This window comes from Anas platyrhynchos, chromosome 4 (assembly GCF_047663525.1).
Source record: "Anas platyrhynchos isolate ZD024472 breed Pekin duck chromosome 4, IASCAAS_PekinDuck_T2T, whole genome shotgun sequence".
In the NCBI taxonomy this organism is placed as follows: Eukaryota; Metazoa; Chordata; class Aves; order Anseriformes; family Anatidae; genus Anas; species Anas platyrhynchos.
The window spans coordinates 29,615,517-29,638,216 of NC_092590.1; the positions used below are offsets into that span (position 1 = coordinate 29,615,517).

At 41.3% G+C, this 22,700-nt stretch overlaps 1 protein-coding gene across 27 annotated transcripts in view; it reads right to left on the reverse strand.

Annotated features, from left to right (window-relative positions):
• The window catches only part of PALLD (palladin, cytoskeletal associated protein), a 192,978-nt gene that overhangs the window by 54,348 nt on the left and 115,930 nt on the right, over positions 1-22,700 (reverse strand). The window contains exon 1 of one of the 27 annotated variants that reach the window (XM_072037311.1): positions 20,364-20,383. The exons of 22 other annotated variants lie outside the window; for them this stretch is intronic. The gene's annotated coding sequence lies outside the window, so the exon portion shown is untranslated. Of the gene's footprint in view, positions 1-13,734; positions 13,897-20,363; positions 20,384-22,700 lie in introns of those variants that run through there. 4 more of the 27 variants (XM_072037310.1, XM_038178622.2, XM_072037312.1 and 1 more) reach the window with 4 other exon arrangements.

The window sequence follows — 22,700 nt, forward strand, 5'->3', positions numbered from 1 at the left end:
CAAAGTCAGGAAAAGTTACAAGCATCTCCCATATTTTATGTACTGTTTATTCTCTGTGATCCTGAAAAAGAGAAGCTATTTTATGCTACCATCAATACCATCCCTCATCTCTAGTACAACTTTGTTCTGAAGAAATTAGTTAATTAATGTAAAATACTGTATGATGTTCATTTACCAACAGCCTGATTTTGCCTCCCATCTATATGTTGAGTATTTTACTACAAACAACAGTTCTCCTTGATTGTACACAATAAAAATAAAAAATTAAATATGGAGTAAAAGCAACTGGATCTACAAGGATTTTCTGAGAAATGATGGTCCTTGCACTCAAATGTTTGCAGCCATTACTGAGAATGGTTTCCATCTCTCAGCGTATAACACAAACAATAAAGTCTAGCAGACAACATCGTATACGAAGAATGAAAGCACCCAGAGGAATTTATGTTCATGCTGTAATTAATGTAAACATAAATTCCAGCTATTGTATTTCAAATGTGCAATTGCTGAGCAATAATCCAAATCCCGCTTCAAGCCTGCATGCAGGATTTGTTGGCATGGAATTTTATTGAGAGCATAATTTATTTAGGCACTGTCACACACATAAAAATGTATTTACCACAGTACAAAAAGTCAGGGTACGTCATTCTATCCTCTGTATTTTCCAGAAACATTTGAGAGGAATTCACTGAGTGGCTCCTAGAGACTTTAGTGGCAGCTGAGCAGCATACAGCCCTTGAAAACTCGCAGTAAATGTTGCTGTGTTGACATCAATGACACAAAAAAGAAAAAGCTGATCAAGTAAAGGTATGCAGCAAATATATGTAAAATAGAATACATTGAATACCACTGCTCTCATTCAGGAAACAAGTGGTCTTAAGATACAAGGGGCACTACATCCCCTTTACTCATAAAGACATCCCCAAGTATGCCTGTGTACTTTTCCATCCTTTCACATCCAGTAGTAATGGCACAAAGGTTTGGAATCCTTACAGGAGAAGTGGGTGGGTTGGTTTTCATTTGATTGCTTTTGTTTGTTTGTTTGAAACGTGGATCTGTTCTCTGCTTCAGATTAAAGAGCAGCCACACATAGGGTTCTGCCTGTCCAGGAACAAGCAGCTGACAGCCAGACCTCCCGTGGCTCACGCTGCTGATGAGGAATTCCCTCCCAAAGGAGGGTTTGTGAAGCCATACCTTCAGTATGTAATCACGAAGGATAGGAATGAACTTCCAAGTCCACTTCACTTTTGAATGACAGCATTCAAACAAGATCTTTAATTCACACAATCACTTGTAATGCAACTGCCCTAAAATCAATTAAGTCTTTAATACAAACAAACAAACAAACAAAAAACAACAAATTGAGAGCAGCCCTGAGGAGAAGGAACTGAGGGTGTTGGTTGACAGGACAAGGAGTAATGGTTTTCAACTAAAAAAGGGTAGATTTATTTAGATATTAGAAAGAAATTCTTTACTCAGAGGGTGGCGAGGCACTGGAAGAGGTTGCCCAGAGAAACTGCAGATGCCCCATCCCTGGAGGTGCTCAAGGCCAGGCTGGATGGGGCTTTGGGCAACCTGGTCTGGTGGGAGGTGTCCTTACCCATGGCAGGGTGTTGGAACTGGATGGGCTTTAAGGTCCCTTCCAACCCAATCCATTCTATGAACTTAAGACTCAACTGCCTGAATGACTAAGTTATAATAACAATATTCACCTGACCAGTTGCATCTTTGCTGTACCTTTATTGGTCATTGAATTGGATCCTTACTAAACAATTCAATTTTCTTTATTCTAAAATTATATGCAGAATCACTAGCATCAGCCACTGCTCATTTTCTAAAATACCATTTTACCAGCTTATGCCTACTTTTCACAAAAAGGGAAAGCAGAGGAATTAAGTTAGACTCAAAACACAATTTAAAATGCTCTGACAGCTATATTTATCTAACATTAATCACATCTAAGTTATGATAAGACTTCACTAAAACCTACTGATTAGATGCCACTGTTCCTGCTAAATAAACTGTTGTAATTCTCAGTTAAGTTTCAGCTATTGTACTGTGTTGCATTGTCATTTTGGAAACAGAGAAAACATCTGCCAAAATGAGCTGTAATGGAAAAAATTCAACCACATTTCTTTTGCTCATCTATCCAACACTATTATTATGCAAGTTTACCTACTATATATAGCAGCCACAAGAGGACCTGATATGCTACCTGGGTATGTACACATCATATCTACTACATTTATGTTTTATCACAGAAAAAACAAGCTGCAATGGCTTTCCAAACTTGTATAAATGGGTTCAGGAATTCAAACAGGTAACCTGTTTGTTCAGGCACATAGACATTCCACTGAAACTGATGGGAGCAATGGCAACGGGAAGCTCTGAAAAGCAGGTAACTTTTGTGTGACTTTCACTTCATTCAAACAAATCTGTAAATCTACATTTAGGAGTTCATCCACGTACATTATAATTGGGAATAATTTTTAAGGTGAATTAAGTATCCCAGCGATTTGCCTCTAAATGTCACAGAGATACTTGGAGACGCAAAGGTTTTATATACAGATCCCCCATTCAGTCCAATCAGTAGTGATGAAAATGAAAAATATCTGATTAGAATTTGATAGCATGACTGAAATAAGTCAATCTCCATTCTATTCCCAGAAAAGACGTCATAAAATCTAAATATACCACCTTTCATCTAAATGCAGCAGATTTAAGCACTGGAAACACGGAAACTTTCATGCATGGAAGATGTCACTGTACACAAGAGAGCGTGCAGATATTAACTCCATGACCCTGGTGTCACACTGGAGTCTTTTAAAAGTTTAAAATATTCAGATCACAGGCAACACTTATCATACAACATATAAACCCAGATAATTTAAATAACAGTGATGAATGGCATCATTGACTTCAAAAATTGCAATAGAAAAACCTTCTTATTGAAAGGTATGGTGGAACTCCTGGAACTCCTGCTGTCTTCAATTGAAGTTTTTAGCTATGAACAAAACAGAAAACTCTCTTTATTCTTGACAAAGTGTCTTTGCACTGGAATACACCAAATCCTACCAATGTTGTGGAAGATACCTAGACAGCATTTCTCATGTTTACTCTCTGTACTTGCACTGTTCTATATGAATGGGAGAGAAGGGAGAGGAAAAAAAAATAAATTAAAAAAGAGATTCTAAGAGCAAACCAGCTAAAATCACTTCAACTACCAAAGATACAGCTTCATTATCTATGGAATAAAAACTTAACATTGCTACATTTGTTTTTCCTAAGCCACACACACGCCACATTTCTTGTGTATCTGACCACATATATTGCAGCCTGGCCCTCCAGCCACGTAGCCTGGGGAATCCATCAGCACATGCCATAGCTCTTCCAGCTCACGTGTTTGGGATTTCTCTCAAACAAAACCTGCACAAATGAGGCATTCCAGTCTTGTTTCAACATCTACCAGCCCTTGAGACTCAGCACTGTGGGCTACACTCCACAGCACATTTGTGCTACATAGCCAAGGCACCAGCAGAGACATCAGATGTTCACGTATGAGAGGATCTTGTAACATCAGTAGAATTTGTTCATAGCCCGGCTTCTGAATGAGAAGTGCTGGCATATAGCCAAGTTTTGTCCTAAAAAATTCAAAATTTCATAGCATTTAGCTAATTCATTAAAAGGGAAAACTGATGGTTCTCCCACTGGATAACTTCTTTCACTAAACAGCTATGGAAAAGGCACTGACATGCAACTTGCAAAGGTCCATGAATGCATATAATACTTCAGGTTTCAGGTACTACTAAACATATTTAACATCTTTTCTTGCTCACAGTCTCCGAACCGCTAGTTTTATTCCCGATCTCTAATAATTTGACTGCCTGAGCTGCAGAAAAGCAAAGGTAGCAACTCTTCCCAGTACACAGAACTGTAGAAGAATTAATAATTTTAGATTAAGGTACAAATTTCACATTGCAAAAATAACACAAGACGACTGCAAGCCAAAAATAAATGAAATCTTGAGAAAGTTTACACAGTAAGGCCTCAAGAAAAACTGTACCACTATCAGGTGAGTGAAAGTTTAAAATGGCTAGAAATATGCTGTAAACCAGAAGGTATCTCCTTCAGAACCAACCAAGTACCATTTAATAAGTTGTGGCTTAACAAACACTTGCTCTAATTTTCTGCAGGAGTTTTAGCCTACATTATAATAGTCCGGAAATATTTGTTGCCTTTTCCTTTGTTTCGGACTAGGAAACTAGCAGCAAAGGGATGAGTTGGGTTTGACTATGGATGACCTGATACCAGCTAACAAGAATATCACGTGGTCAGCAATTCATTGGACAGCCAGCTAATTCCCGCCTGTATGTATAGGTCCAAGAACTCTCAAGGAAAACTCCAAAACATTGAGCTGCTCCTCACACTGACAACGGAAATGTTTTTCATTAATTTATCACGTGTCCTACATCTTCCAAAAAAGCCCTTAATATAAAACTGCTTTTTATCACCTCCCTGTTCTTCATGCAGCACACTGCAGCTACCTCTACCAACTAACCATGAAACACATATGAATGGTTAAATTACTCCACAAACTCCGCCACTGGTCAGTGGTTTTAGAAAACCCAGGATTTTCCAATACTAAGAGCAATTAATTGAGAAATGAATGCATCACATTGATAACTTCCTTCCTTTTTAAGTGACTCTTGTCAAAGACGTTTTAAATTTTGTGCAAAACAGTGGACAACCTATAATCAAAATCTTGAGGAATCGGAGATAAAATTAAGTAGAGGAAGCATCTGAGAATAAGCTCAACAACCAACCGCAAAGATTAATATCAGTAGTTCGGGAAGTTTGACAGCAGACTTCTATGATTCTTCCTCTATCATAAAGACCATCAGTGATCACATCGAGACAATTTCTCTTAATCATTAAGCACATTATGTATTATTCAATTATGGCTTTGTAAAGAATTTAATGTCTAAGACAAGCTGCTTCTGCCTCATATCACTTACTGTATAAAGTCCCGGCATTTCTAAACATTTCCACTGACTAAAAAGGTACAGTTCACATGTTTTACAAATGTTTCCCAAACATCACAGCTTCACGCTGATTAGACGGTCCTCCATTACTCTCTACAACCAACGTTGCTCTGCCAGTACTAGAGACTTTACAGACACACCAAACATTTCTGGACAAAGGGAGAATACTTAGTAAAATGTTCGATGTTCCTAATAATTCCCCCAATCTCTGCCCCAAACTTTCATCTACTATAGGTCAGTTTCCTGCTTAAATGCATTCCAATTCTATTCTGCTCTTTATCAATGATATATAATGATAAATAATATAAATGACTGTAAATATTAGCAGTGCAAACAGTTCCTCTAGTTCCGCACACACACAAGAATTCACTCAGTAAACAGGGCCTGTCTTTTGCATTGGTAGGCTTTAATGCTCAAAGCACAAACATCTATCTCCTTAATCCAAAAAAGGACATAACGTGAGCACAGTGTCTTAGTTGCAAGCTGATAATTAGCCTTACTGGCAGACGGAGCTCTTTTGTAAATCATTATAATTAAGTGCCCCTAGGTGACCTCTCTTTTCTAGTTACCATCTACCACCACAAACGTCCGAAGTTTGTACCCGACAGGAATGTTAACCTTCTGAAGTTACAGAAGTATCGTAAAACAAACTTCAAGAATGTCCAAAGTGAAAACGAAATAGCCTTCCCCGGCTGTTTGTAGGAGGAGCACCCTGCAGCTAGAAGACGATGCAAACAGCAGTACTTTACTGCCTTCTAGTAAAATAACACACTAAATCTAGCATTAAAAATATCAACACTTTTTCTAAGTCATACATTTGACCGCAAAGAGCCAAGCCTATAGATAATAATCAGATCTTTGTAAGAAGCGTCGGAATGGCTTGCTTCATCTCAATACTCGCATAACAAAAGAATATGAAACTAATTTATAACAGTTTGATAACTGCCCTGAACTATTACCAAGGTCTGTAACAGACAGAACACCCACCACTGGTGCGTGTGTTTCTGGGGTCTATATTTCTTAATACTTCTGGAGACCTGCAAGAATCCCGGAGATGGTTTGTGATCAGGAGATTCCCAGTGAGGTATCAGAGATCAGCTGGATACCCTGAAGCTCAGACAGGCAATTACAGGGCCCTGGTCCTTCAAAATGACTGCTCAAGCTCCAGAAAGCATTGCTTCTCTCCTTAAAAGACTTCTTAAGAGTTGAAATCAGGTCCTTGATCCAGGGCTAACTGCAGTGCATGTGGTCAGGGCTGAACCTGACCATCCTGGGAGTGGTTCCACCCCACACTGATCTGCACACCACTGGACATGCCCTTGACATGAGGCTAGATTCCTGCACCACGGTCCATCAAGGGCTGCAGAGAAGGCTCACTTGTTGCTTACAACTGGCTGCTGAAGGCAGTCATACAACTCAGGAAAACGCAAGGGCAACAGAGACCCTGATTTCTGAGACTTCTGCGCGTTTTTCTGGGTATTTCATAGGAGTCAGCTCAACGTCATTACTTTTCAGGACATTACTTGGCTTACACACTGCTAAATATTGAAGGGATGGGAACACAGGAACCTAGAGTTTTAGATGCAGTAGTTTTCTAAAATCTCTAAAACTCTTCAAGATGCTGTGTTTCTGGGCAACTGACAACCACAGAACTAACCTCAGAGTCAGCAGCTGGAAGTTCATTCCTTGAGAAAAGCTTGACATACCATTTTGGTTTTGTGTTAATGTGCACGCTTCGTCTCTTCTTCTATGTGGGCAAAAATGCATACAACGCTCTTCTAATTCAGTTGTATATACATGAACTAAGCTTTTTCTTCCCCCTCTTTTTCTTCTTCTGAAAGCTGTGTTCTATGAGCATAAAAAAGTTCCTGAAATACAACTTACAGTTTTTCCTTTCTCTTCCCCCACCTTCTTTTTAGAAGGGGTTTAAAGGGTGTTTTAACATAAAGCAGAAAATGGAAGCAATCATTTTCCAAAAATTCCTGATGAACAACTTAAGAAAATGCTAAACAGTTAATAGCCTCAAAATCTCTAGCAGAAACTCCAAAAGCTGCTAAAGATAAAAGAATGGAAACCACATGCAACATCCTAGAGACTCATAAGACAGTATAATGTACTTTCAATATAGTTTGAACTTCCGTAGTCTCACTTTATAAATTGGATTTCATGTCTGTAGAAGCTGATAGAAGAGGTGTCTCTCTTTTTCACATTACACGCAGATCTCCAGATTTTTATAATGATACAAAAACCCTGAACATTTATAGGAAGTCAAGACTTCCTCCCTAGAACACAGCCAAACAGTATGGCAAACCATTTAGTGCCTGAAAAAACAGGCTACAGGGGTTATACATGAAAGAGTAAATGTGATCCGGCAAAGACATTGAACCTAGGCATATCAGAATTGTGACAGATATATGAAAATTACAAGGTAGCTTTAGAAACTGGAATAAAAAACAAAAGAAAAACATAGATTTTGGCCATGTCAGATGAGGAAACTTTTGTGAAAAACAATACACAGAAGTCTCCAACTCCTCACTGAAAACAGTCACCGTTTCATAGAGCAAAATGTTGCCTTGTCGGTTGAATAATTTCTCAGACATCTGTAGCTGTGCACCAACACTTCTGTCAGTGTGGATATCAATAGTTCATCTACAATTTCTTTATGCAGTTACGGTTTTAAGCACCTCAGAGTTGCACAAAAGCAAATGGCATCACCTTGCAACAGACTCACCATCCGAGTAGCTCATGCTTTCATTAAAATCCCTGAAAGTTTTGTCAGGAAACGCAGATTACACACAAATGGATAGTGCATGGAAGTGCCCAATCCACACAATATTGTGACCGCCTGCAAGACTTTCAGAACTTCACTTAGACTACAAAAGATCACTAGATCTTTGGTCACTGCAGCCACAAACCATGGTGCTCTTCAGAAACCTTCAAACACTGACAAGAAAGGCTTTATATGCAGAGCCAAATTAAGTACAATGAGGTGGGCTGGAAGAAATACAGCACCACTGGGTTTCTGTGCAAGGAAACTCTCCTTTAATTTGTGCAAAACTTTCTATGTTGCCTTGGTGAACCTGCTCTGCTAGCTAGAGCTGGACTTATTAAAACTGTTCTGCACTTTAATACCTGCTTTAAACAAGTCATCCTCATGAGTCAGACACAGGTTTTTACTCATGCTGTGTATGGGGACACACACACACATATATATATTCATGCACCGTTACACAGATGTGCACACAGAAACAGATTTTCATCATCTCCCATCACAAAAAGGATCCTCATTACCTGTTGTCTGAAGTCAGAAGCTTGCATTTTACATACATCTGTACGTACAAACACACATCATCTTTGAAACAGAGCTAAAAGAAACAACTCTGTTTCTAGGGACTACTTCTGTCCTGTGATTCAGCCTGTACAGAATAATGAATTGAGCCGAGGATTAGAAGTTACAAAAGGCAATGAAATCCAACTACAAAAAGAACATGATGAGCATTTTTAAGGAAAAGTCTTCCAAGTTGTGAGTAAGGTGCAAAGATGGGTAGGAGCAAGCCCAATGTAAAGCCTGGCCTGAATACAGCAGGTTGGCTCTCCTGAGAAAAGTTGCTGTAACACGTGCAGGTCCTGATTTAAACCAGATTTCTGCATTTGGTGCAGCCGGAGAACTGGGGTCATGCTTCTCAAATGGTTCTGTGGCAGAAGAGTTATAGTTGGACTAGATGATCTCTGAAGGTCCCTTCCAACCGATCAATTCAATACTAAGAATAACAAAAAAGCAAAGTATTCCATAATCTTCTTCTATTCACTATAGCCTAGGCAGGAGCTCATAATGAAGTTTCTCCAGACCAGCAGATATTGTGTGCATGTGTTTCTTGCTCTCCAAAGTGGATTCTTCTTCATCATAGGAGAGGAATTCTTTTTAAATTTCAATTAAAAAAATTAAATCCAGCTGTTGGAATCTTCATCTGAATTCAATGCTTTCAAAGCAAAGTTCAGTCGCTTTCTTGTAAATGCAAAAATTAAACCAATCCTGCCCGAGACAGTAGAAGCAAGGAGTTAAATGCTGATGTTGTAAACTTAATTCCGTGTGTTGTCCCGTTATTCACATGCATGCCTCAGGTACTGTGTTCTGCTCATGTGTACAGCAGCATACCAAGAAAGAACATCATCTTCCACTCTGAATTTGATGGATTTGGTTAGTTGGAAAAAAAAGTTGACATCACTAAAACAGATTTTTGTGTGTTAATCTATTTTTACATTTCAGCCTGGAAAATAAATGTAATCATGCTGCCAATGAAAACCAAAAATATCTTTTCCTCTACATTTCTGCTGGCTGACACATCATGTCTGCAAGTAAGTGTCTTTCTCTAGAAAGCCCTTGCTTCACAGGAAACCACTGGGACAAATGAAACGTGCCACCTTATGAACAGGTACCAAAATTTGGATACTCCAGCTATGCAGAATAGCAGCTCCTGACACACAGACTCAACTCTTCAAGCAAGTAACTCTTGCATGTTTTTCAGGCTGAAGTATGAACTCAAGTTCACATTGCTGCTTCCTGCCTGAAACAATCAGTGGTGAACCATGATGAGATGTAAGGTTGGGTTCTTCAGAAAGAAGTGGTTTCTTCTCCTTCTGTGTCTTAAGACAGCACATATAATACGGATTACCTTCTGAAACTGGTAACAACCAAAATCCTACATCCATTTCCAGGGGGCGGGGGGAGAGAAGCATTCTTTGGAGGCAGGAAGGAGTAAAATTCCCAGACTCAGAAGAATGCACTGGGAAGGACTGGAACGAAGCCTAAATAATTGCTACCAACAGACAGTTTTAGGACAATGCCATGTTCTACAAGTTGATCTAATTTAATCAAAGATTTCTTACTCAAACCATCCCTGGATGTGCACACTATTTGGCTCATCTCATGCAGATGCACCATGCAGAAAAAGGCCTAGCAATAAACTGAGCCCACTGCATTTTTATTTGTTTATTTAAACAAACACTGTTTATCTTAAACTCCTTCCCTCTGTGGAAGGGGAAAGTGCTGGGGAGTGCCATACACAATACATCAGTTACAATCACTTTCTGCTTCAATAAAGGAAATACAAACTTCCCGTCTTGGCAAACACTTGAATGTCTTGAGCAGGTGTGAGAATGACCGTGTTAAGTGTCTAGACAGTAATGTGAAGGAAAAATATTTCCTAAGTTTCCTACGCGTGCTTATCCAGAAAGTATAGCTCAGATATGTAAAAAGAACTGCATTAATTATAGGTTATCCTTCTACAATATACATTGTAGCACAGAGAGCATTCTTTTTCTTTTTTTTTTTTTTTAATTATATGAAGTCTGCGATGTTAAACTATCTGTAAAGCTCCAGGAAGTTCTGATACTCACGGTCACAAAAGACTGTCCTCTTCGCTTTGTGCAGAATGAGAGGTTAAAATGAGTCTTCCAGGCATACTATGACTCGTCTAGTAATTAGGCTGTATATCCTTGCTACTTCTTCCAAATGTGCGTGTTACTGCTACGATGCGTTCTCAGTGCTGAGAACTCCGTGCTCAGTATTGCAGAATGGGAGCTTCACTCCAACGGGTGATGATTATTACATAATCTAGCACTGAAATGCTATCCGTTAAGACTATGGGAATATTTCCAAGATGGACAATGATGGATGAATAACAAATTCCATAGGCATATTTTGATTAAAGAATATTCCCAGGATAAAAGATTTCCAGCCAAAGATTATGTTACCAAGAATACATGGGACTAACAGTTAGTTAATATGTTTTACATTACTCTGACATTTTTATTGGGAAAATAAGCATCTTAGGGTCACCAACTCTTCTAAGGTCAGAAAAGGTCCAGTAGATACCCAAGTATTAGAACACTTCTTTCTTGGAGAGTGAACAGCAAATGGAAAGGCATATGACAGTAACAGAAGGCAATTTGTATGGCAATTATGTAACTAGGAATACATAAGGTTATCTTCGTCTTTCAGACAGTTTCTTCTCACTGCACCCCATGTATTTCCCTTATCTACACATTTTCATCCTAGATATTTGGCTCTCCAAAACAAAGGTTTTTAATCTTTGTGTCTTCTGTGTCTACGGGAAATGGTGCTATACGCACAGAGAACACCTATATACAGGACATCACGCTGCTTGACATCTACTCTGCTTGCAGGCACAGGGGTTTGCATTAACGTTGGCACGAATAAAATCACAAGGCAGCTACTTAGGACAAAGTTGGCCGAGGAAGTCATTTGCTGTTTGAAGAGTGCAATAATTTCCCATCAAGTGAATGGTTTTCACAAACCACATCAGTTTACTTTGCCCAGCTGAGAATCAGGCGAGGCGATTCTCTCACCAATTGTTTTGAAGCACAGCAATAGAAAAAAATTTTTTACAGGACAGAAAGAAACAATTCCCCATTTAAGTGGGACGACCAGCATCCCATCCCACAGGTCTGTTCCAGCTAGACTGCTCCCTCTTTCTTCCAGTGCCCAGAGCCCAACAGCTGAACATTACTCATCGAATTTACCACTGCGTCCTTACAGAAATGGAGGCATGCTGTTCTAACATAGCTAACATAGCTCTTAGAAATGGCTGCTTTAGTCATTCCAACCACAAAGCGGATCACAAAGCTGCAACCCTGCTCCTATTTGTGGAGAGATTGGTTTCTCCTGCCCTACACAGCCACCATGCAAGCTCAATACATTCTTCAGTGCAGAGCAGAGAATACTGAGCTGCTTTTCTTCTGCCTAGAACTGTAGTTCTGTCCTATGCTGCCTAAACTAGACAACAATTGCTTTAGAATAACATTTTGCAAATATTTGTGTGTTCCAATCACCACAGTCTCTGCAAAGAGAAAGCCATAGTCCTGGGCTAGTCAAAATTAATCAGTCCACAGTAACAGGCGCATGAGTGACCAGCACGATGAGCTTGACCAGGACATATATAACTGTCCGAGTCTTACAAAGAAAGAGAAACAAAAAACAGTTTGAAGATCATAAAGAATTTTCTAGGACTTCATTAAGTAGAAGAACAGAAAAACACGCATCTACTGCAGTGTTTTCTAATGGTATCTTGACTGGTCAGGCTACTTATTGTTACTTAAAACACACTTTAAACTTGCAGAACAGTTTTTCACTGAGGGAAAAAAAAAAAAAAAAAAAAAAAAACCTTCTTGGCATTCATACTGCCAAGAAACCATTACCACACATTCATCATCCTGATTTTAGGAAATCTTTTATGGCAGATTGCAGTATATGGTGACTCTTGGCAAATTCTGACTATGTGATGTATGCTTTCTTCTATCTCAAAGACGAGAGAAATGGTTTTTATCCAAATGAGACACTTCTAATTCCAACAAAATCCTACCTGCATATTTTTAAGAGTTTCAAACTCTGTAAGAACATCTATACACATCCTACCCCATCTTGCCAGTTTCTTTTAGTCAGACACATTGCCCCCACCTTTTCCCAAAGGGTTTCTCTGTCTGGCCAGGAAAATTAGTACCAGAATATTATTTTACAGACAGTCCTTCCAGGTTTTGTTCCCCATCCAAAAACAGGATGCAACAGAGTCTCTCTTCGAATTCTGTCCTTACAAGTATTTGCCCCTTTTGCATAGTGAAGCGGTTTAGATACGATCAGCGAACAAGGGCTGAGAGCCACTTCACTCTGTATATGTTTTTTCCATGCTCTCGTTATCAGTTATATATCTTAATCCTTGTATGTCTGGTATGCACTGTGAATCACAGGATGCCTGGAAACTGCTGGGCTTCCTGTAGAACATCCCCAAAACTTTCCTCACCCCAGCACTCCAGTGGATTTTGGTGCACACAGACTTGCGAGTGGACACAAAACTTTCCATATAATAAATAATGCATCCTATGGAGTTAATTTCACAAATCTAGGGTTTGGTCCCAAGAACTGTGGTTTCAGTTCAATACAGCCACAGAATATCGTGGAAAAATGGTTTCTTGACCTCAAAGCCTAACGCAACGTAGGATGCGTCCGCTCCTATTTTTAGCTGTGTGCTCTGCAGTGCCATATTCCTTCATATAAGGCTGATCCAAATGTTCCAGCAGCAGACGTTGGTTTCTCCTTGATAGCCAACGCATATCTCTGCTTTCCAAGTTTCTGTAAACACATCATTATAAGGAAGGCCAGTCTTACTTTTCCCAGCCTTCTTTCTAATTATGCGCCTGCTGCCAGGAAACTTTCGCCTTTTTTTTTTTTTTTTTTCGGTCTTCGCTACTAAAATTTAAACAACTGACTGGTATGGACTTGGAAAAGAAAAAAAAAACAAAAAAAACCACCACAAGACGTGCTCGGCAGTTCCAGCTCTAAGCCCCTCAGTCCCCAGGTGCCGCCGGGTCCCCCCCCGCGCTCAGCTACATCCATCTGCCCGCAGAGCTGGCTGCGGGAGCCGTCCCGGGTCACCAGCGCGCCCCTCTCTCCCCGTGAGCTCCTCAGGAAGCCCCCTCAGCGTTTCCTTGGCTCTGGGCGAAATCCGGGCTGGGGGCAGCACCGGGGCTGCTGCCGGAGCTCCCCGCGGCTCCCTCAGGGGCTGGCACCCGAGGTGGCTCCGCGCTGCCCGGCGCCGCCACACAAAGCCCGGCTCGGCGGCTCCGGGCAGCCGCGGCGACGCCTCCCGCCCCGTCCCATCCCGCCCCGTCCCGTCCTTACCTCGGGGCGCCCGGGGCTCGCCTGGCATGGCCCGGCCCGGCCCGGCGCGGCTGGGCTCGGCTCGGCGGGGCTCGGCTCGGCGCGGCTGGGCGGGCAGCGGGCAGGTAGGGGCGCTAAATAGGGCGGGCCCGGCGGCGACCGGAGCCTCGGCCCGAGCTCCGCGGCGGCCGCTTCACGTTAAGAGTCCCGGGGCGGGAGGGAGGCGGGACCCGGACGCCGGCGGCAGCCCCAGCCCCAGCCCTGCCCTGCCCCTGCGGCCGGCAGGACCCCCTCCCGCGGGGCTTTCCGGCCCCTTGCCCCCAGCGGGCCCGGGGCTCGCCTCAGGGCTCTGGCTTCTGGGCGCAGGCGAAGCCCCCGCGGTTCCCGCCTCGCCTGTGGCGCCGTGAGGGAAGGGGGTGCCGGCACGGCCCGGTGGGCAGCTGGGGCTCAAACTGGCCTTAAAGCTTCTCAGTGCTTGCTGCTCTGGCACAGTAATGCTCACACCACCCCTCCTCAAGGCCTGGGGCTTTCAGGTTAAGCTGAATTCAAAACTTTTTTCCTCAGAAAAGCCGTATCACCCTCAGACACCTACTTTGCAAGCAGCCCCCGAGCCTCCTTGCCAGTCAGGGAGCAGCACCAGAGCTCAGAAGGCATTCACTATGTGCTACAAAAGCATGCCACTTCGCAGTTTAATCACACAAATCCACCCCGAGTGCCAAACACAGACTTTAAACACATTGATTACTATTGTGTGCTCCACTAAACGCGTCTTTTGGAGCCAGATACCTCGGTGCGTTTCCCCCCCCTACAAGCATATGAAGACCAAAGAACAGATTTCTCTTGCTGGTTCACACCCTTCCCATTAGAATCCACTTGGGCAGGATCCACTGCTTTCTTATTACATGGCAACACCAGTTTTATAAGGGAGCAAAGAACACAACAAATCATCAGCAAGATCTACTTGAAGATGTACGTGAAGCAAAACAGACAAGCTCAAAGATAGATCTAAACAACTTACATCCTCAAATCCACTCTTAATCCACAGAGGTGATCGGTGATATCACCTGAATTTTCCCCGATATGGACAGCAAAAAAGTGTACAAACAGGAACATATTAAAGACCTTGGACAATGCTTAAAAGACTTAGGGCAGTTGAAAGCAAGGGTGCTCCTCTTTTTTCAGCTCCACTTTCCAAACAGTGTGTATTGTAGTCCAGCTCCAGATGCCCAGAACCTGTTGGACTTACACAAGAGCATCATCATAACTATTGTTCTCCTTCTGGAACAAACCCACAAGATAAGCGAGACTGACACCCAAGACATTTCACTCTATGGTGGACGATGCAGAAGGTGGCACCGAAACTGCTCTTGCTTACTGAAACCCCTTTACCCCTTTTCTTTACCCAGAACTCTTTAGGGCTCACAACTCAATGCACCTCACTTGACCAATCCAGCATGCAGCAGAGGAATGCTGCCAACTAGGAAAAGGGGAGGGCAAATAAAGCATCTTGCAGCTGCTAGAGCAAAAGGTGACAGGCCAGATCCTGGCAGTGACAAAACTGGCACTGTGCTAGTACTCTGTTTCTAGTTCTGTTTAGGGGAAGAAGCATGGTAACTCATACATATAGTTTTAAGATAGCATAAAGGTAAAAAGAGTATCAGTCATCACTAGTCAGGTCTTTATATGATTTGGGGTAAGTATACTGCCTACAGATAGCATTTTATCTAGCAAGCAGAACACAATTCAGCCAATCATGGCTGTAGATAATCTAACACATATAACAAAGAACTGTCTGACATACCGTAGGAAAAGCATAGCATAAAAAAAGAGTAACTGGACTTCATATCTCTTTACCGCCCCTTCTCCTTTGTTATTTGCTTATAACTGAGTTGATATTAAAATAATCGAGCTCTCCAATATTCTTTCTTCTGTCAGAACTCTTACGTTGCACATATTTTGCACATCTGTTGCAAGAATTTGGGAAAAGAATTCTATGTCTATGCATATATGCTCATGTTCACTTCATGGGGATGGAAGATGAAAGCAAAAAGACAGCTTGTGCACATCAGCTTAGCTTGAGACACTTGCTCTGCTGTGACTCCACAAGCATAACTGGGCATGGAAAGTACGAATGAAGCTCAACTTTCTGGGAACCAAGTATGAGGCACAATGGGAGATAAAGATCCAAAGAGAAAGGAAACAAAAACATATGCTTAACTTAAAACTTAATATGATCTGTGATTCCTTCTTGTAAACAACTTTGCCTATCATTCCACTTCCATGAACATTTGCTTCTAGTTTAAGAAGTTTCCAAAATCTGTAGAGAATGTCTTGCAAACTAAAATGAGGGAATTAATTTACGCATAAAAGGTGATTGCATACAACTCTAATGAAGTCCTGATATTTAAATGAAACATTAAAACAAACAATTTTTGAAAAAGATGCAGTAAAATCAAAAGAAACAATAACTAATTTCTATGAATGAATGGAGGTAATGGTAAATGCCATTAGTAAAACAGGGAAAACAGGTAAACCCCAAACTGACGGAACAGAAGTAATTTTTTTTTTTCCCAACATTGATTCAAACCTTGAGGATCCTCACAAAATAAAGATGTCAGTTTACACAATTCCATGAAAAAGCAGATTGATATAACTGATTCAATTTCACATGAAGTTGTAACATTGCTGGTTGAGTACTTACGGTGTAATGATCTATATTAAGTACGATTGAAGTTTGTTCTGCAGGAAAGCCAAGTTATTTAAACAACTTTTTTTCACATAGATATAGTGTTTTCTGCACAGGAAACTCAAGCTCATTCTGAGTTAAATCACTTTTTCTTTTTGCTGAACTTACTTTTCTTTTTGAAATGGGTTGAGAAAAACATTAAGTGGGGAGACAGTTTTTATACCCCCTTTTAGACTAAATGGAAATAGTGTTGCTTAAAGCATGAAAACTAGAAAGGATGACTTCAGGAAAAAAAAAAAAAGTCTTACACAAAGTAATTACATCCAGCAATCTGAGAGAAGACAAATGAAGATAAAATATTTCAGTGGACTTCTCAAGAGAAGAATACTACAGAATAATACATGGTATTTAAATGTAATCTTTTTGCTTGCCTTTTATCTTCAGTAAAAGAAGTACATTTTTAAACCATGTATATACACTGTCATTCACAATAGCTAGTTTCCAGGACACTACACTACAAATAATTACGTTTTTGTTTTTTTTTTTTTCTGTTTGCCTACTTGTTCTTTCTTCAGGCCAGTTAAGAACAGATCTCAGATATTTTAAATCAAGACAGGATGTTTTCAAAAAGAAAACAAAATATAACAACAATTCTGAGGTGTAGGAAGATATTATGAGTGAGATTCAAATGGTATTTTCTACATGGGGGAGATGCATGGCACAAGATTCCTTCAGTCTTAAAAAGTGGAAATTAATTCAAGAATACAGACATGCCTGTAAATCAACCCAAGGAGTATTCAGCTAGCCACAGTGGAGTTTTGCATCATATTACAGTTCAGATGTTGTTAAGCTCAAATGAAAATGGCAGTAACAGACTCTGAAGGACTAGAAGAGGGAAGTGGAAGAGTTCACAAGCATTCAACTGATTCATATGCAGCTGACTGATTTCAGTGATTTATGTAGCCAATTCAGCAATCTCCTTGTTTTTCTTACATAAAGGAACTGCATCCCATTTACACTAGCCATGCAAAATAAGCCCTGACATGCCAACTATTGTGAATTTTCAACCTTTTATTAAAAAACGACCAAACAAAAACAAACCACAAAATTTCCCAATAAAATTACATCTCCTCCCATACTGTCCTTGACAACATTTAAAAGCTTTGCACGGGGACTACTAAAACATGAGAAGGACACTTTTTTTTTTTTTCCCCTGAATGCATAAGATTTTGTGATATCTTTAGAAGACCAGAATGCAAAGTTATGCTTTCCTAAATACAAAAAGAACAAACTATACCTCTGAAATGGCAATTGACCAACATGTACCAGTCCAAACTATTTAGCACTATTTCAAAAGTCTCCTGAATCCTACATTACAAACATCCTGGACTTGCTAACCTTTCTGGCGTTGGCAGACACTGAGGTGGTAACCGAAGTACTTTGCTTGGTGCTATTTCCTGTTGCTGAAATTTGCAGTGCCTGAACTAGAAACACCAAGTTGTTTGCAGCTTTTGTTTTTCTTAGCACTGCTAGAAAACAAAACATAACTGTGTGTTAGAAGAAAGATTACCTGAGCAAACATTTTCCCTCACTTTCAACTCTGCAGATACATGCCATCAAAGTTGTGTTTTACAGAAAGGAGACCAGAGCCAGAGCCTACTTTCAAAAGTAAGTAATACTGCAAAGTCTTGGATCTAATAGTACATGATTCAACCAAAACTAGAGAGGGCCTTTTCCTCAACTTCTAAATATACTTAGAGGAAAACAAAAATTAAACATTTCTATTGTAGAGACACTTTTCACAAGAAGGCAGTTATCACTCTGATGGACATAAACATACACACATGCATAGATACATGGTGATGAATTGACTCATGCATAAGGCTTCTTTGTTATAATATGGATTACTTCATCTTTTGGACTAAATTAGCGAAGGCCTTCAGGGCAAAGAATTGTTTAGATGATATTGATTAGACTTACTGTGCAAACCCTATGACAGCATGAAGAAAATGCTGGGTCTACTACACAGGTGCTAGCTAGCAAGGACCCAGAGCAGCGATGACTGAACACGTGCATAGAGAAGCCGAGCATCCCAATGGCTTCCTTCAGGTACCGAGACACTTGAGGTACCCCAGCTTTCAGTCTTCTTTGACTGTGAGTAATCCTGAAGAGTTTCCTGGCCTACACAACTATGGGTAGAGCACGCTGATGAACTCTGGAAATAACTACTGATAACAAAATACAAGCTGGAAAACAACTCACTCCTCAAACTCACAAGGATCTGTATCTGTGTTAAGGTGCCAGCTTCACTAACCCTGCAAAGGAGGACCACTTGGTTTCTGTCCAGTTTCTTTTCTCTCCCAAGTTATGCAGCTGATTCTGCTCAGTGTTTGCTCCCAACTTGCAGCTTTTGCTTGTATTTTAATCCTCCCTCACTCTGCTATGCTTTTCAGATTCTCTATTTTTAATTCATGAGGAAAATTGTAATATATTCTTCTGTTTCAATCAGCATATTGGGATCAAAAACTAAATAACCTTGCCTCAGGCTTACTCTCTGTGGTTTCTTTAGTATTGCCTTTATGATTTCTTCTTTAGTTCTTAGTAAATTTGGCACAACACGCTTCATCTGGGATACTAATGTCATATTTGCAAGCAGCACTGTGGATCTCTGACTGGTCTACCTACACTTCAGACAGTAAGATCATTAGGACACTTACAAGCTTATAGAAAGTCACAGGTGCTTAAAGAGACCTGAATGTCACCCAGACGTCTAATTCCCAGTTCCCAACTCAGACCTTGGCACCACATTCTCTTCTTTAATAGTCCTGATATGGTAATATTGAGTGTTATATCTTTCCATTAGTCACACTGCAGTAACTTACAGCTGCTGTAATTGGGAGGCCTGGCAGGAAAGATAAAAAAGCTGTTTCTTCAGAGTCAGGCTTCACCCACAATACTTAAAACACTTTTCAGTAGCAGTTTAGGAGCTATCTAGTCACAATTTCAAGATCTAGGCATAACTTACTTCCTTTCATCAGGGTGTCATGCTCATAGCGCTACAATGGTTTGCTGTAGAGGCTGTGAATTTAAGACATTCTACTGCAAACATTTTGAAAACAGAGCAAAGCGGGCCAGCATGTTAAACAGTACAGCTCAGGTCTGTGCCCACAGCTATTTAGTTTCCTCTGCTGTAGCTTTCACACAGCCAGCCGAGATCACAGCTGCACCTTCATCGACTGAATGCTTCTGTTGTGTTCATTCTTCCTGGCCTGAGTAAGTCTGAAGCGAAATGGCATGCTGTCTTTTTTTTCCTTCTGGGACTAAGACCTTTTAAATTCAGCCCATATAAGTAGGAGAAAAAAAAAAGTCCCAAAACACCAAAACAGAGGGGATTAGGATCACAGGGTGTGGATTCCATACCTATGCACAAAATGGTAGCCTGCTTGCATTTCTGACATTCCAGAACATTTTCCATCCGGTCATTTTGCTATGAAAGTTATTTTCTGTTAGAACTGTCTAGATTGTGTGTGTGTGTGTGTGTGTGTGTGTGTCTGTGTGTGTGTGTGTGTGTGTGTGTGTCTGTGTCTGTCTGTCTGTCTGTGTGTGTGTGTGTGTTCTCATTTTCTACCTTTTCTTTTTCTTACTACTGATCTCAACTATGAAACCTGTCGGTGTCTCAGGGATGCACAGGTACGTTTCCAGATGAATCTGTAAGCGTTCAACACTGTACTAGACAAAACTCACCACAAGTTTTTTTTTTTTTTTTTTTTTTCCTAACTCCGGCAGAGGACTCACTTATCTCCAGGCTGCTGCACGAGGGGGCTGCCGAAGAGCCCTCCTCCACAAACAGCACTCGATAAAGCTCTTTCGGAAAGACGAGCGCACAAGTCCCGCACCGCCCGAGCCCCTCAGCCTTGCTGGCAGGGGATGACAGGAGCCTGGAGCCTCGCTCCCCCGCGCTTACCCCTTGGCTCCGGAGCGGCTCCCGCAGCTCGCAGCCCGCCTCCCTCCCGCTGCTATTGTGAAACCCTCCGGCTCCCGCTGCCATATTTGGCGCCGGGGACCGCTCTTTGTCCGCCTCAGCCCCCCCCGGGCCGCGCCGCCCCCGGCTGGGCCGCGGCCCGGCTCCAGCCGCCTCCCCGCCCGGGCCGCGTTGGCCGCCGCCATGCCCATGTAAGGCGCCGCTGCCCCGCCGGGCCGGGCCTCAGCGCCGCCCCCGGGGCCCCCGCTGCGGCCCTCAGCGAGCCCCGGGGTGCTCCGGGAGCTGCCCCAGCCCCCGCCGGCGAGATGGGAGGGAGAAGTCGTCGTGCTTCTCCCTGTGCCCCGGGACAGGCTGCAGCACGCCGGTCCCTGCTGCTGGCTGCGGAGAGGGAGGGATCCCTGAACAGCGCTGCCTGCTTTTCCTTCTGTTTTTGTTGAAAGAAAGCAAACAGGACTACATCTCCTCTCAGAATACACCTAAGCTCTGTTGAGCTGTATTATAAAGAACAGCTTATCTGCTGGGAGTACGTGTAAACTCACTACATTTCCACTGCTTGGCACCTAGCAGCACATCAGGTAGTTCACCAGAAGGAATTTACAGTCCCACTGCCCATGTGCACACCAGGGCAACTGCAAGCAAGGAATCACAGGCTTGTACACTTTAAAAGTGCCATACTATTCACTGTGCGTTTTATTCACATCATCTAGATTTAATCTTGTTCAAGTAGGATATTGTGGACATTTCTGTGATAGTCTTTTTTTTTTTTTCTTTCTTTTTTTTTTTAAAGAAATAAATACCAAGGAATCCCCCATGAAGTGCTTACTTTCTTTACATGGAAACATGAAAATGATAACGTTTCAGGAGAATGTTTACTGAATATGTCTACAGTGACAACTGAAATAAAATGAATATGCAGAGATATTTCTGCCCCAGCGAATTATTGAGCTGCGACTCCTTAAAAGGAATACCCTCCACCAGTAATGATTCAAAATTAGTAAAAGTCTTGTGAGCCCTCTCTCAGGCAGCATGACAAGAAACAGTATTTTGCAACAAATTAAAGAAGTAGCAGCTAAACTTCTGACTTCCCAATTCTGTTTGAGAGTCTGGAAGCGTGCCCATACTTCTCAGTGAGATTCCTCAGTATTAAGATGGGAAAAGACATCCTTAAGCAATGCTGACTGTTCTTGCGCTATTGCAGGCTCCCGTGGATGTTTGGGTGAAGCAGAAAACAAGGAGCAGACAGGATCAGAGAGAGACTGCATTAAGTCACTGATGTACAAGGCAACAGTGACTGCTCCTGGGCACAAGTGCCTGAAAAAATAATTAGGGAGAGTACAAAGGTACAATTATAACCACTTTCCTGTTACACTCCTTCAGCTGCACCCAACACATTGAGCTAGTTATGTTTTCCGCTCCACAGAAAACCAACTCTGGTATTTTTATATTGCATTCTTGCCCTAAATAGAGGCCTGGACAAGCTTGTTTGCTTGTGAGAAACTCTCAAGCTAGAAAAATTTAAGGAAGCAGCTTCATAAGAATAGCAGAATACGAAATATATTGACCATATCGTATTTATATTACATAAACTACCATGCTAAAATTCAGCTCAAAAACAACAACAAAACACCACCTTAAAGAAAAATATAGAGCCTTCAAAGAAAAGGAACAACTTAACAGAACTATCCAGCCAAATCTCCTAGTTTCAAGTTATTTGTTTCTAGATGAATTTAATTTTAGTTTAAACATTCATAAATGACAAAAATGCTAGCATTAAAATAAAAGAAAAAAGTAATATCAATAATAATTATAATAAAAATAATAAGTTAAGCAAAAGTCATAAGGACATACAATTGTAAAAACAACAAACCAAAATGGAATGACTCCTAAACTCATCCCCTCCATTCCTGAAGGCTACAGTAGCACTGGTTTATTTCCGACCAACTCTATCATTTCCAGCAGGTGTTCGGGCTGCTGACAAATAACTCGCTGCTGATTCTGCAAACAATTTATTGTCCACTCCCTGTCATCTGACATCAGTTCTTGTGAACGGAACAAATGACACCAGAATGGATATGGTCAGGGCAGAAGGACATCCTCTGACCTCTGAGGTGCTGTTCTATGTTTGTTCTTTTGCTCATGATACATTTCACTTGTGCAAACAACAAAATTATGTCTCTGCTGAATGAGGAACTTGCGATGCCCTTGAGAAAGCTATATAGGAACTACAATAAATGCATACAAAAGCTTAGGCCTCTGCTCTTGAAGATGAAAAGGATGATCTCCCAGCTGTCTGGGAGTTACTCAAGTTATTTTCAGTGA